The sequence below is a fragment of the Balearica regulorum genome, chromosome 4 (assembly GCF_011004875.1).
Source record: "Balearica regulorum gibbericeps isolate bBalReg1 chromosome 4, bBalReg1.pri, whole genome shotgun sequence".
NCBI lineage: Eukaryota > Metazoa > Chordata > Aves > Gruiformes > Gruidae > Balearica > Balearica regulorum.
Genome location: NC_046187.1, coordinates 82,087,016 through 82,093,418, shown reverse-complemented (window position 1 = coordinate 82,093,418; position 6,403 = coordinate 82,087,016).

The following is a 6,403-nucleotide window of genomic DNA, read 5'->3' as shown; positions in this document are numbered from 1 at the left end:
CAGGGGAGCCAACCACCAGAGTGCCCGAGGAGGGGGAGGGCTGCGGATCTTCACAGAATCCCAGGCCGGTTGGGCTTGGATCTCCAGATCAGCTGGTCCAACCCCCTGCTAGAGCAGGATCACCCAGAGCAGGTCGCACAGGATGGCGTCCAGGCGGGTTTGGAATCTCTCCAGAGAAGGAGACTCCACAACCTCTCTGGGCAGCCTGTGCCAGGGCTCGGTCACCCGCAGAGGGAAGAAGTTTTTCCTCATGCTCAGGTGGAACTTCCCGTGTTCCAGTTTGTGCCTGTTGCCCCTTGTCCTGTCGCTGGGCACCACTGAGAAGAGTCTGGCCCCTTCCTCTAGACACCCACCCTTTAGATAGTGATAAGTGTGGATCAGATCCCCTCTCAGCCTTCTCTTCTCCAGACTGAACAGCCCCAGCTCTCTCAGCCTTTCCTCACACCAGAGATGCTCCAGGCCCCTCCTCATCCTCGCAGCCCTCGCCTGGACTCTCCCCAGTAGTTGCCTGTTGGTCTGGACCTGGGGAGCCCAGCACTGGACACACAACTCCAGCTGTGGCCTCAGCAGGGCAGAGCAGAGGGGGAGGAGAACCTCCCCGGACCTGCTGGCCACGTTCTTCTCCATGCACCCCAGGTACCATTGGCCTTCTTGGCCACGAGGGCACGCTGCTGCTCATGGAGAGCTTGGTGTCCACCAGGACTGCCAGGTCCTTCTCCGCAGCGCTGCTTCCCAGCAGGTCAACCCCAACCTGTCCTGGTGCTGGGGTTATTCCTCCCTGGGTGCAGGACCCTACACTTGCCCTTGTTGAATTTCATTGGGTTCCTCTCCGCCCAGCTCTCCGGCCTGTCCAGGTCTCACTGAATGTCAGCGCAGCCTTCTGGTGTGTCGGCCGCTCTTCCCGGTTTGGTATTGCCAGCAAACTCGCTGAGGGTGCACTCTGTCCCCTCCTCTGGGTCATCGATGAATATGTCGAACAAGACCAGACCCAGCACTGACCCTTGGGGCACACCACTCGCTACAGGCCTCCAACCAGACTCTGTGCCACTTATCCCAACCCTCTGGGCTCTGCCATTCAGCCAGTTCTCAACCCGCCTCACTGCCCACTCATCCAACCCACACTGCCTAAGCTTGCCTATGGGGAGGATGTTATAGGAGACGGTGTCAAAAGCCTCGCTGAAGTCAAGGTAGACAATATCCACTGGTCTCCCCTCACCCACCCAGCCAGTCATGCCATCATAGAAGGCTATCAGGCTGGTCAGGCATGGTTTCCCCTTGGTGAATCCACGTTGACCACTCCCGATAACCACCTTCTCCCCCACATACTTATTGATGACCCCCAGAATGAGCTGTTCCATCACCTTTCCAGGGATGGAGGTGAGGTTGACTGGCCTCTAGCTTCCTGGATCATCCTCCTTGCCGTTTTTGAAGACTGGAGTGACGTTGGCTTTCCTCCAGTCCTCAGGCACCTCTCCTGTTCTCCATGACCTTTCAAAGATGATGGAGAGGGGCCTGGCGATAACATCTGCCAGCTCCCTGAGCACTCGTGGGTGCGTCCCATCAGGGTCCATGGATTTGTGGGTGTCACCTTTGCCGAGATGTTCTCTAACCCGATCCTCCTCGACCAAGGGAAGGTCTTCCTTTCTCCAGAGTTTCTCTCCTACCTCCATGGTCTGGGATTCCTGCGGGCTGGCCTTAGCAGTAATGGCTAAAGCAAAGACGACATTCAGTAACTGCGCCTGCTCTGTAGTCAGGCAGAAATGGCCAGAGGCCTGCATGGATGAACAAGGAGCTCCTGGACAAACTCAAACTCAGAGGAGAAGCCTGCAGAGGGTGGAAGCAAGGGCAGGCGGCCTGGGAGGAATATGGAGAAAGTGTCCGAGCAGCCAGGGATCAGGTTAGGAACGCTAAAGCCCTGATGGAGTGAAATCTGGCCAGGGACATCAAGGGCAACAAGAAAAGCCTTTACAGGTACGTCAGCAATGAAAGGAAGACGAGGGAAAATATGGGCCTCCTCTGGAATGAAACAGGCGACCTGGTTCCCTGGGGGATGGAGAAGGCTGAGGTACTCAGTGACTTGTTTGCCTCAGTCTTCACTGGCAAATGCTCCAGCCACACCACTCCGGTGGCAGAAGGCAAAGGCAGGCGCTGGGAGAATGAAGAACCGCCCACTGTAGGAGAAGATCAGCTTCCAAACTGTCTAAAGAACCTGAAGGTGCACAAGTGCGTGGGACCTGGTGAGATGCATCTGCGAGTGCTGAGGGAACTGGCGGATGAAGTGGCCAAGCCACTCTCCATTGTATTTGGAAGTCCTGGCAGTCCAGTGAAGTTCCCACTGACTGGAAAGAGGGAAACATAACCCCCATGTTTAAAAAGGGAAACAAGGAGGATTCAGGGAACTCCAGGCCGGTCAGTCTCACCTCCGTGCCTGGCAGGATCATGGAGCAGACCCTCCTGGAGACTATGCTCAGGCACATGGGAGATAAGGAGGTGGTTGGTGACAGCCAACACGGCTTCCCTAAGGGCAAGTAGTGCCTGACAAATTTGGTGGCCTTCTACGATGGGGTTACAGTGTTGGTGGACAAGGGAGAGTGACTGATGTCATCTGCCTGGGCTTGTGCAAAGCATTTGACACTGTCCCGCACGACATCCTTGTTGGTGACACGGACAGTGGGATCGAGTGCACCCTCAGCAAGTTTGCCGACGACACCGAGCTGAGTGGTGGGTTGACATGCTGGAGGGAAGGGATGCCATCCAGAGGGACCTGGACAGGCTGAGAGGTGGGACCATGCAAACTTCATGCAGTTCAACAAGGCCAAGGGCAAGGTCCTGCACGTGGGTGAGGGCAATCCCAAGCACAACTACAGCTGGGCAGAGAAGGGATGGAGAGCAGCCCTGAGGAGAAGGACTTGGGGGTGTTGGGGGATGAGAAGCTCACCATGACCCATCGATGTGCGCTGGCAGCCCAGAAAGTCACCCGTGTCCTGGGCTGCGTGTCCAGCAGCGTGACCGTGACCAGCAGGTCGAGGGAGGGGATTGTGCCCCTCTGCTCCGCTCTGGGGAGACCCCCCTGCAGTGCTGCATCCAGCAGCGTGGGTCCCCAGGACAAGAAGGACATGGAGCTGATGGAGCGAGTCCAGGGGAGGCCACAGAGATGATCCGAGGGCTGGAGCACCTCTGCTATGGAGACCTCAGGCTGAGAGAGTTGGGCTGGTTCAGCCTGGAGAAGAGAAGGCTCCAGGGAGACCTTGGAGCCCCTTCCAGTCCCTGCAGGGGCTCCAGGAAAGCTGGAGAGGGGCTGGTGCCAAGGGCAGGGAGGGACAGGCCAAGGGGAATGGCCTGAAGCTGCAGGAGGGGAGATGGAGATGGGATGGGAGGCAGAAATCCTTCCCTGTGAGGGTGCTGAGGCCCTGGCACAGGGTGCCCAGAGAAGCTGTGGCTGCCCCTGGCTCCCTGGCAGTGTTCAAGGCCAGGTTGGATGGGGCTTTGGGCAACCTGGGCTGGTGGAGGGTGTCCCTGCCCATGGCAGGGGTGGCACTGGGTGGGCTGGGAGGTCCCTGCCCACCCAAACCCATCTGGGGTTCTGTCATTCTGTCATTCTGTCATTCTGTCGTTCAGGCCTTTTGAGGAGTTGGGTGGGAATCAGGAGCTGCCTCCCCCCGTCCCTTCTCGCACGGGGCTCTGCTCTGTGGAGGAGAAGGAGCAACCCCTGGGCACCGTCCCCTGCGCGGGCAGCTCTGTCCGGGGACAGGAGGGAGCCAGGGGTCTGCGTCCGTGCTGCCCCCTCCCCACACCCTGCCCGGTTCTGCAAGGGCTGGGCACAGGATGGTGCACGGGGCCGTGCAAGGGCTGGGGATGGTGCAGGGGATGGTGCACGGGGCCGTGCAAGGGCTGGGGATGGTGCCACAGGATGGTGCACGGGGCCGTGCAAGGGCTGGGGATGGTGCATGGGGGCCGTGCCAGGGCTGGGTGGGGCTGGTGCACGGGCTGCATCCTGCAGCACCCACATTGCCCCAGCCCCTCCTCGGCACCCACAGCCCCCAGGCACTGGCCCCCCTCTGGCCCACGGGCCGTGTTACTGGCCGCGTTACTGGCCGTGTTGCTCGCAGCAGGGGCTCGATTAGAAAAGTTTAACGTTACACGCGAGTTAATAAAAGTCTTTCCTTTCCCCGCCTGCCCCGCTGCAGCAAATGGTGATAAATGGTTTCCATATGGTCCCCATAAAGGCAGCGAGTGCCACATGCCTCTCCCCTCTGCCCAGCCGTAAGCAAATAAATTAAAGCAATTACTGCTGCAGCTCGTCTGGCTGTTAATGAGCCACGAGGAGCGGCTGAGAGCTCCTGACGCGTCCCGAAAGCTGGAAATGTCAGCGTCACTCTTAAATACGGCGCTGCGAAGGCTGCAGGTGCTGGAGCCCTCCAGGACCACGGGCCGGCGGCTGGGAGCAGGGTGCTCTGGGGAAAGGGAGTGGGGTGCTCCCAAGGAGGGGGGTGCTCCAGGGTGGGGGAGCTGCAGAAGCGGCTGTGCGGGGTGGGTGCTCCCTGGCTGTGCCCCCAGCCTGGAGACCCCCGGAGCCCTGGGCCCCTCCACGGGAGCAGCCGAACCCCTGGGCTCCGGGGACCCACAGCCGGGAGGGGGGCTGGGGTGCGAGGTGGCTCTGCGGGGGCTGGGGTGCGTGTCGGGGTGCGGGGCCAGGGCTGTAAGGGCAGGGGTGCAGCCTGGGGTGCAGGGCAGCGGTGCAGGCAGGGAGCACGTTGGGGTGCGGGGTGCAGGCAGGGGTGCAGGCAGGGGTGCAGGCAGCATCCGTGGGCCGCGACAGCCCTCTTGTGGTCCGGTGCAGCCGAGGCCGGCCCGGTCCCGCTCTGCCGGGGCCCGGCTGGGGACGGGACGGGGACGGGGACGTGTCCCCGTGGGGGGGCTCCGGCTCCGGCTCTTTCCCGCAGCGGCGGGTCCCGCTGCAGCCGGGGGGGCTCTGCGGGTACCGGGCAGCACCGGGGCCCCCCCCGCCGCGCCCCGGCCCATCCCTGCTTGGCCCGCTGAAACCAGCGGGGGGGCGTCCGCGGGGCACGGGGGCACGCGCACCCACGCGTGCCCGCACACCCACGCGTGCCCACGCACGCGCAGCTCTCCCGTGTCTCCCGTGCTGCCGGCCCTGCCGGGCCCGGGGTGTCTGCAGAGCCCGAGCAGAGGCCAGAGGCCGGGGGGATGGCCGGGCACTGGCGGGGGCGTGCTGGGAGCACGGCGCTTGTGCAAGCGGGAGTTGCGTGCGTGGGGCGTGGATGTGAGCGCAGCACTCGTGCGAGCGGGATGCGTGCAGGGTGCCAGTGCGAGCATGGTGCTTGTGTAAGCAGGACGTGTGTGCGAGGCACCGATGTGAGCGCGTGACTCGTGAGCAGGGTGCTGGGCGCTGATGTGCGAGCAGGGTGTATGCACGGAGTCCTGTTGCGAGCATGTTGCTCGTGCAAGTGGGATGCGTGTGCAGGCACGGGTGCAAGCGCAGCACTCGTGTGAGTGGAGTGTGCGTGTGGGGCACCGATGTTAGCACATTGCTCAAGCAGGTGGGGTGCAAAGGCAGGGCGCCAAAGCAAGCTTGCACGCTTGTGCAAAGCAGGGGGTGTGTGCAGGGCGCTGTTGCAAACAAGCAGTAGGCACGTGCAAGGATGTGCACATGGGGCACTGTTGCAAGCACGTGAGCGGGACGTGCGCTGGGCACAAATGTCGTGTGCGAGCAGGGTGCGTGTACAGAGCATGATTGTGAGCATGAGTGGGGTGTGCGTGCAGGGCACCACTGTGGGTGTGCAAACATGCAGGACACCGTTGCAGCGTGCGAAGTGTGCAGGGCACCGTTGAAGTGTGCGAGTGCGTACAGCATGGTTGCAAGTGTGCAGCACGCTGCTGCAGCACGCGAGCACACCGGACACTGCTGCCAGTGCAGGGCGCTGCTGCAGCGTGTGAGCGTGCAGGGCGGCACTGTGAGCGTGCAGGGCGGCACTGTGAGCGTGCAGGGCCCTGTTGCAGCGTGCGAGCACGCCAGGCACCATTGAAATGCGCAGAGCACCACTGCAGCATGCAAAGCGTGCGGGGCACCGTGCAAGCACGCAGAGCACCATCGCAAGCGTGCAGGGCCCCGCTGCAGCGTGCAGCGCCCAGGCCCGCAGCCCGCAGGTGCCCCTGTCTCCTGCGAGACGCGGAGCGGAGCATGGTGGGGTCCCTGGCCGGACCCCCGGCTCCTGCCCCAGCATCCCTAGTCCTGCAGCCAGGGAGAAGCCCGAGCAAAGCCCCCGGTGGCACGAGATCCCCAAGGATTGGGGACGGGTGAGGCACGCTGGGTCGTCCCGAGGGGGTGCAGACCCCCGTAGCAGCGGGGTGCCCCTGCCCTGCTCAGCCGAGCCCCCCGCTGACG